This window comes from Nicotiana attenuata, unplaced genomic scaffold, assembly GCF_001879085.1.
Source record: "Nicotiana attenuata strain UT unplaced genomic scaffold, NIATTr2, whole genome shotgun sequence".
Lineage (NCBI taxonomy): Eukaryota > Viridiplantae > Streptophyta > Magnoliopsida > Solanales > Solanaceae > Nicotiana > Nicotiana attenuata.
In genome coordinates, this window is record NW_017670871.1 from 45,370 (window position 1) to 54,464 (window position 9,095).

Consider the following 9,095-nt stretch of genomic DNA (forward strand, 5'->3'; position numbering starts at 1 on the left):
ACCTTGTTCAATTGCCGGTAATCAATACACATTCTCATTGACCCATCCTCTCTTGACAATAACACCGGCGCACCCCAAGGTGAAACACTGGGTCTAATGAAACCCTTCTCAAGCAAATCCTGCAACTGTTCCTTTAGCTCTTTCAACTCCGGCGGCGCCATACGATACGGCGGGATAGAAATGGGCTGAGTGCCCGGAGCCAAATCAATGCAATAGTCGATATCCCTGTCGGGTGGCATACCCGGCAGGTCTGAAGGAAAAATATCGGGAAATTCACAAACAACAGGCACAGAATCAATAGAGGGAACCTCAGCACTAGAATTACAAACATAGGCTAAATAGGCCAAACACCCCTTCTCGACCATACGCCGAGCCTTCACATACGATATAACACTGCGGGTAGAATGACCAGGAGTTCCTCTCCACTCTAAACGAGGCATACCCGGTAAAGCTAAGGTCACAGTCTTGGCATGACAGTCCAAGATAGCGTGGTAAGGTGATAACCAATCCATCCCCAATATAATATCGAAGTCGACCATGTCTAAGAGCAACAAATCTACACGAGTCTCAAGACCTCCAATCACCACAATATAAGAACGATGGACTCGATCGACCATAATAGAATCACCCACCGGTGTTGACACATAAACAAGAATACTCAATGAATCACTAGGCATGACCAGGTACGGGGCAAAATAAGATGATACATACGAATACGTAGACCCCGGATCAAATAACACTGAAGCATCTCTATCACAAACCAGAACCGTACCTGTAATAACTGCATCTGAAGCCTCAGCCTCGAGCCTGGCCTGAAGAGCATAACATCGGGGTTGGGCCCCACCATCCTGAACCACATCTCTGGGTCGGCCTGCTCCTGGCTGGCCTCCACCTCTAGCGGCCTGAGCTCCACCTCTAGGACTTGTACCTCCACCTCTAGCACCTCTACCTGCACCCCTAGCTGGCTGGGCGGGCTGTGGAACATCTGGTGCCTGTACCATGGCATGAGAACTCTGATGCTGAGAGTCACCTGGTGCGCGAGGGCAATACCTAGCAATGTGCCTCGTGTCGCCACAAGTAAAACAAGCCCTCGGCTGCTGGGGCTGACGACCCTGTAAACTCTGAAGCGGTGGTGCCCTGATAGGTGCTGGTGGTGCATTGAAGGTCTGCTGATCGGAATACTGCGTCTGAGGACCACGACTACCTGAAGCGCCGTGAGAAACCTGGAGTGCTGACTGAAAAGGCCTAGGAGGATGGCCTCTACCATACGAATCTCTGCCTCCAGACGAGGCACCACTGAATCCGCCCGACTGACGGGGCCTCTTGTCTACCCTGTGACCACCCCCTGTGATAATACCATCTCAACTCTCCGGGCCATATTGGCCGCCTCCTGGAAGGATATCTCACTCCCAGACTCTCTGGCCATCTGAAGACGAATCGGCTGAATGAGTCCATCAATGAACCGTCTCACTCTCTCCCTCTTAGTGGGAAGTATAATAATAGCATGGCGAGCTAAATCAATGAATCTGGTCTCATACTGGGTGACAGTCATGGATCCCTACTGAAGGCGCTCGAAATGCCTCCGATAGGCCTCTCGCTGTGTAATGGGGAGAAACTTCTCCAGAAATAGCTGCGTGAACTGCTCCCAGGTCAAGGCTGGCGATCCTGCTGGTCTAGCTAAGCAATAATCCCTCCACCAAGTCTTGGCGGATCCAGACAAGCGAAATGTAGCAAAATCAACCCCATTGGTCTCAATAATACCCATGTTCCGAAGAACCTCGTGGCAGCTGTCCAGATAATCCTGGGGATCCCCGGTAGATGCACCGCTAAAGGTAGTAGTGAAGAGCTTGGTAAACCTGTCCAATCTCCACAAAGCATCGGCAGACAAAGCTGCTCCATCACCGGCCTGGGCTACCACACCCGGCTGAGCTGCTCCAACTGGCTGAACTGTTGGAGTCTAGAACTGGGGAGCTACCTGCTACGGAGTGCGAGTAGCAGGAGTCTCCATAAAGCCCACTAGACGGCTGGTGCTACAGGAAGTAAACCTGCTCTGGTGACACTCTCCATAAAGCCCACTAGACGGACCAGAGCATCCTGAAGAACTGGTGTGGCAATAAACCCCTCTGGGACCTGAGCTGGGCCCACCGGAACTGCTGGAGTCGGAACCTCGTCATCAAAGTCAACCTGAGGCTCCGCTGCTGGTGCTGTTGCTCGGGGCTGAGCTCTGCCCCTACCTCGGCCTCTGGCACAGCCTCGGCCTCGCCCTTTGCCCCTCGTGGGAGCTACTGCTGGGGGCTCGGGCTGCTGATCGGTAGATGAGGAAGTGCGTGTTCTCGCCATCTGCGAAAGAACAGAGTAGGAATTCAATTAGCATTTGAGAAACAGAACCGCACGACAGGGAAGAACAAGTGTGAAGTTTTCCTAACTCCGTAACCTCTGGGGGATAAATACAGACGTCTCCGTACCAATCCCTCAAACTCTACTGAGCTTGTCCGTGATTGTGAGACCTGTGTAACCTAGAGCTCTGATACCAACTTGTCACGACCCGGATTTTTCGTGATAGCGCCTACTCGTAGAAGCTAGGCAAGCCACAAATCATAACTCCTAATTCCTTTTTTTTAAATCCTTTTTATCATTCATAACAACAAGCGATAAATATTTAAATAACAGCGGAATATGAAATTAAAGCGGAAGACTTAAATTAAATAAGCTAAACAAAAAGCGAAAACCGACATGTGCCTCTACCCAAGAACTGGTGTCACAACATCCACGGACTACTAAGAGTACTAAATACAATTGTTTGAAAGAAATATAACACTGTCTGTCTCGAAAACATGAGATAACAGAATGAAATATAAGATAGAGGAGACACCGGGCCTGCGAACACGTGCAAGGCTACCTCGGAGTCTCGATGGACCGAAGGGGCATATAAAGGCTATCCGGTACCTGGTGTCACACCTCCTTTTTTACTACACCCCCGGAAGGGGCATATAAAGGGAGTTTTTCCAATTAAAGGACAATCGAAACGTGATTTATTTAGTTAAAGAATTCAGAGTCGCCACTTGGGAGATTTATGGTGTCCCAAGTCACTGGTATAAATCCCGAATCGAGGAAAGGATTGACTCTGTATTACAGTCCGCGAACCAGAAATCCAGGCAAGGAATTCTGTTAACCCAGGAGAAGGTGTTAGGCATTCCCGAGTTCCGTGGTTCTAGCACGGTCGCTCAACTGCTATAATTGGCATAATTATCTGGTTTTAAGAACATTTTGAACCTATGTGAATTTTTAACTTTAGAATCGCTTTTATTTATTTTAAAGAAGATTTAACGTCATCTAAAATATGTCCTTGGATCGCGTCACATGAAATGCACCCGCAATCCGAAACATATTTTATTCAACGTTATAAGGATTTGGATTTGGGTCACATGAAATGCACACCCGAATTTAGGAAGATAAATTATTAAAATGACGCGCCTAAAGCAACTACTCGTTTGCACTTTGCGGGATCCACGAAAATTCAACTAAATGGCATGCCCGAATTCTAAGGATAAACAAGATTAATTAAATGAGGGCCATGCAATTGTCATTTTTTGTTTGGCATGGCGCACCTCGAATTATTCTAACCAAGTTACTAAATTAACTCCTGAAGGCCCTAAATTGTTATATATGGCAATATGGCTAACCCCAATTATTCCAAGAGGCTTGATTAATTGGCTAAAGGACACGGGAACCTCTGGGATCATTGCTTTAGGAACCAGATCTGATCGATTGGTGACAAAGGATTTGGGCCAGTCCATAGAATGAGCCTGGCCCAGCGAGAAAATAACGTCTGGCAAGCACTGCCATTTCCAGCGACTGAACTTCAAGCCTTGGGCCCACGTTGAGCCCAAGTTAGACAAACAAAAGGACCTTAATGTCCGACCCTAGGTCGAGTCCCTGCAAACCCAACTCAACCCCATAGTAGGAATTAGGCCTCAAATGACCATAATGAATTCGAAATCCCAAATACAATCACTGATATTCAATGTCAAACACAAATAGACCATTAATCATTCGAACTAACTGATATTCAACATCATCCAACCGAGTTTTCAAGCTATGATTACACGTTTTATTTATCCACTAATCTACTTACTAACATGGTTTTTCAGATTCAACATGCATATATAAATATACCCTTTACATGTCTCACTTTAAATCCCCATTCTACATGTCTTCTAATCAAATAATTGATAGATAAAACAATGAGAAACTTAATGAAACCTGTTTATCCTAACATGCTAAATGCAGAACCCAGCCATAGGTTATTCACCATAACAGATTCTAATATGGACTCATGCCAATCATAGAGTATCTCCTAATTTACTTTACCAATACAGCCCCCCAACTTCAAAGACAAAACAAAAGGAACACACAGGGTAAAATCAAGCTGGCTATAGAATCCGGCAACAAAATCATAAGAAGACCACATATGCTAAGCTAGTGTCATCTAGACTTCAATTACAACCCCTATGGTGATAAATACATCAATCAAAAATCCAAACACGGTATGCTAATCATAAAAACTGAAGGAACAAAGATGAATTTCAATGAATCAGCACCACACTTCATCTTATTTCAATCCAAGCTTTGCATTACACATTAAGTGATGTCCATAAGGCTGAGTAATACCTGAAAATGAGAATAAAAATGGGGTAAGGTTCAGCAGTAGCAACAACAGGATCCAACAGCAGAAATGAACCGCGAAAACAGCTTTAAACCAAAAATTGATGCTCAACAATCAAAATCCACAACCAAAACTTCAAACCAAGCTTATAAAACACCAGATTCGACTCATCTCAGCCTAGATATCTTAGAAACTACTTCAGGAATTAGAAATTGAAGAGATCACAGAAAGAACTCAATGAAATAGGGACTTCAACAATCTTCAAACAAAATAACACCAAGCTCAATCCATTTCAAATCCTCAAACTATTCAGAAATTAATTCAGGAGTTGAAGGCTTCAGAAATCAAAGGAAAGCAAAACAAACTCAATCAAACAGTCGAAATTTTTGGGTTGTTTGATATTTCTAGAATTCTATCACTGAAAACTCTCCAGGTCTCCAAAGTCTGCCTTGCAAGTGCCTTTATAGGCAAGGGACTAGGGCAGCAGTAGATTTTAGTTTTTTGCCCTTTGCCCCTTTTTGAATTTTCTTTTTGCTACTTGATCCCTCATTTACTGACTTGTTAACCAAGTTAGCCTACTACAAGTCTGAAATTCAATTTAACCCCGCCCCCCCCACCTAGCCTCCTAGAAGCTTCTAAATCTGTTATCAAAAGATTCCCTAATCTAGACTGCCTAAATTACCCCTCACACCCCTGAAATTTACATTGTAATCAAATGGGCTATGGGTCAAATCTACCCTGGGTCGAATCCATTAGGACCCCAGCCCAAACCTGGGCCTGCAGGACCCAAGTTCACATTAACAATCAAAGACACACTGAGCTACTGGACTAAATGCCCCTAAAAAACCGTGAAAGCTCATAAGGTCTTGGGCCTTTTTTAAACAAAATCTAACACAAAAATCATGCTTAATTAAGTAAACTTGATACTGAACATGCATAAGCAATGGCTTTGGACAACTCGACAAGCAAGAAACAATCAAGAAAAGGAAAAAAGAGACAGAAGATGATGAGAGATGAGATAAAAAATGAAAAAAATAAACAAGACAAAAAGAACAATACCTACGATGACTTGGACAGTAAGGAGATGAAGCAGATCTTTAAACCTCCAAATTAGGCCAAGTTAGACCTTAATCGTGTGTTCCTTTCAAGAACACACGAATAAAGTACAACTAGACCTCAACCCTTTACTGAAACTTTGATTTGGGATTTTGGGATTTTTAGGGTTTTCTTTCAAGAACATGTTCGAGAGGCTCTGTTAAGATTCGAGGGTAAAGGGACACAGACTAGGGAAGAGGGGGTCAAGAAGGCTTTGGGATGTTATTTTGGTGGGGTTTGGGGTCAGCGCCGCCACCGGAGGAAATTTGGGCGGCGCTAGGGTTTCCAAGATTTGAGGCGATACGGTGGGATTTGGGGGAAACTCAGTGGGGATCTAGGATGGGGAAGTGGAGATGAGCATGTGGTGTAACTTTGGTGGTGGTTGGACGCCGGCCGCCGCCGTAGGCGATTTCCGGCGGGCGGCAGGCGACGGTTTTAGGGCGGTGCTGATGGGGTACTGTGAGGGGGATGAGAGACGAGAGATGGGGGGTAAGGGGGGAGGGGGCGTTTGGACAATAATATATCAAATGACCCCTAGTTTAGAGCCGTTGGATCAAAGATCCTCGACGGCTCAGATCTAAACTAGACTAAACGGGGTCGTTTGCTGAGGACGGGGCTGGACCGGGTAACGGGTTGGACTTGGGCGGGTTTGGGAGGAAAAATCGTGGGCCTGGGGATTGGATCTTGAATACAGCCCAACACCTTTAATTTCAAACCTTTTGTTCTCTTCTCTTTTTAATTCAATTTTCCAAAAATCCTTTTCTTCTCTTTTTTTAAAAAAAATCTAAATTAAATCCTAATTAACCTAAAAACACTAATTAAACCTAAATGATCATTATCACAATTAATTAAAAATAAATTAAAAGAAAAACTACTCAAAGTCAAAGTTAAAATTAAAAAGGTGCAAGATAACTATTTTTGTAATTTTTCATTTTATTAAAACAACTCAATTACTAATGAATTCTTAAAATGCAAAGTTAAACCCTAAATGCACATGCAACACTTTTTTTTGTATTTTTCTAATTAAATGCACAGACAAATGCAAACAATTAACAAAAAATGCTACAAAAATTCACAAAATTGCAAATAATGGAAAAATTATTTTGTTTTGAATTTGTGGGAGTAATTCATATAGGGCAAAAATCACGTGCTCACAACTGCCCCTCTTTGCTCGAAAACACAAAGAGTTTTCGTGCAAAGATAAGTGAGCGGATACGAGCGATTTTTGCCCGTTTGAATATTCCGTGGGAAGCATTTTTGAATGATTTGACCGCACCCTGCTTCCGAGGTTGCCTACATATCCTTGGCTAAAAAGGAATCAGGTCAGTGTAGTTCAGGAATGTTTGGTAGCTGGGACTACCATGAAGCTGTGATTTCACTGTTGCTGCTGCTGCTACTACTGCTTACGGAACCCCCTTATTACACCGTGTCAAAATAAAAAGAAGTTAGACTAGACTATGATCTTTGAGTTACAAGAAATCCTATATATATCTTCAAACTTGCTCTTGTGGTCCTTGTTGCCTTGTTGACTTGTATTCTCCCGGTGAAATTCCTTTGTTACCGACTTGAATTGTAACCTGAGATGTTTTCCCTTTCTCCAGGGGGACGCCTAATTGCTGAACTTGACTTATATTCCCGTGCTCTCCAGGTGGACGCCTGACTGCTGAACTTGAATGTATTCATGTGCTCTCCAGGTAGACGCCTGACTGCTGAACTTGAATTGTATTCCCATGCTCTCCAGGTGGGCTCCTGACTGCTGACTTGAATTGTATTCCCGTGCTCTCCAGGTGGGCGCCTGACTGCTGAACTTGAATTGTATTCCCGTGCTCTCCAGGTGGGCGCCTGATTGCTGAACTTGAATGTATTCCCGTGCTCTCCAGGTGGGCTCCTGACTGCTGACTTGAATTGTATTCCCGTGCTCTCCAGGTGGGCGCCTGATTACTGAATTTGAAATGTATTCCCGTGCTCTCTAGGTGGGCGCCTGACTGCTGAACTTGAATGTATTCCCGTGCTCTCCAGGTGGGCGCCTGACTGCTGAACTTGAAATGTATTCCCGTGCTCTCCAGGTGGGCGCCTGACTGCTGAACTTGAAATGTATTCCCGTGCTCTCCAGGTGGGTGCCTGACTGCTGAACTTGAAATGTATTCCCGTGCTCTCCAGGTGGGCGCCTGACTGCTGAACTTGAAATGTATTCCCGTGCTCTCCAGGTGGGCGCCTGACTGCTGAACTTGAAATGTATTCCCGTGCTCTCCAGGTGGGCGCCTGACTGCTGAACTTGAATGTATTCCCGTGCTCTCCATGTGGGTACCTGATTTCAACACAAATAGACAAACAAAGAAAATTTTCTGCCCCAGTTTGGTAGCTGGGCACATAGGTGAGTGTTAAACTGAATTATTCTACCAACTATTACTAAGAATTTGAAAGCTAGGTCCTATTAGCCAGGGGGTCCTGACAACTCTTAATTAAACGACAATTATAAATCTAAGTTATATCTTCTAAAAGTATTACTTCCGCTAAATCCTGTTATCTAAGAGGGTCTTAAAACTACATCCTATTATCCGGGAGGGTCCTGAAAATCAAAATCAAGTCTTATCTTAAAAGTGACAATTTTTACGGCTGAATTATACTTCCCTACAACAGAACTCTTACTGCTGAATTATACTTCCCTACAACAGATATTACGCTAAATCTTGTTATCTAATGGAAATCTTAAAGCTAAGTCCCATTATTCAGGAGGGTCCTGAAAGCTTCTATTCGAATCCTATCTTAAACATGCAAACTTTGAAACCAACTTATATTCCTTGGGGTACATTTATGCTAGATTTCGCTATTTATGATTGCTTCGACTTTTAAACTAGGTCCCATTTTCCAGGAGGGTCCTGAAAATTTACGGTCATACCTGTCTGGTGCTTGCCTTCCCTTACGGTGGGTTTCTCCGAAACAGACGAAATCTTCTGCCCCTATTTCAATCAAAGAACAATCTTGTCAGTTTAAAAATATGGTGGTTGGTTTGTGGCCTTGAAATTGAGGGCGGTTATTCCTTCACTTCCCATGATAATTTTGATTTCCACTCGAAGACCTTGCTTGCTTACTGATTAACCACTTTCTCTGTCGCCCTTATCACGGAAAAATACCTCTGATCCATTCCAACCCAATACCATTCATCTGTTGCATTGTGCTCTTGTATTGACATGTACTGAACCTTTGTGTTTCCCGTGAATCCCAAAGCACGTTAATTGTCATCCCCTCAGTGCGCATGCTGTTCTTTCCTGACTAAAACACCGGCCTTTGGCCTTGAGGTCTATTGCTCATTCTCTTGCCATGATAACTTTGA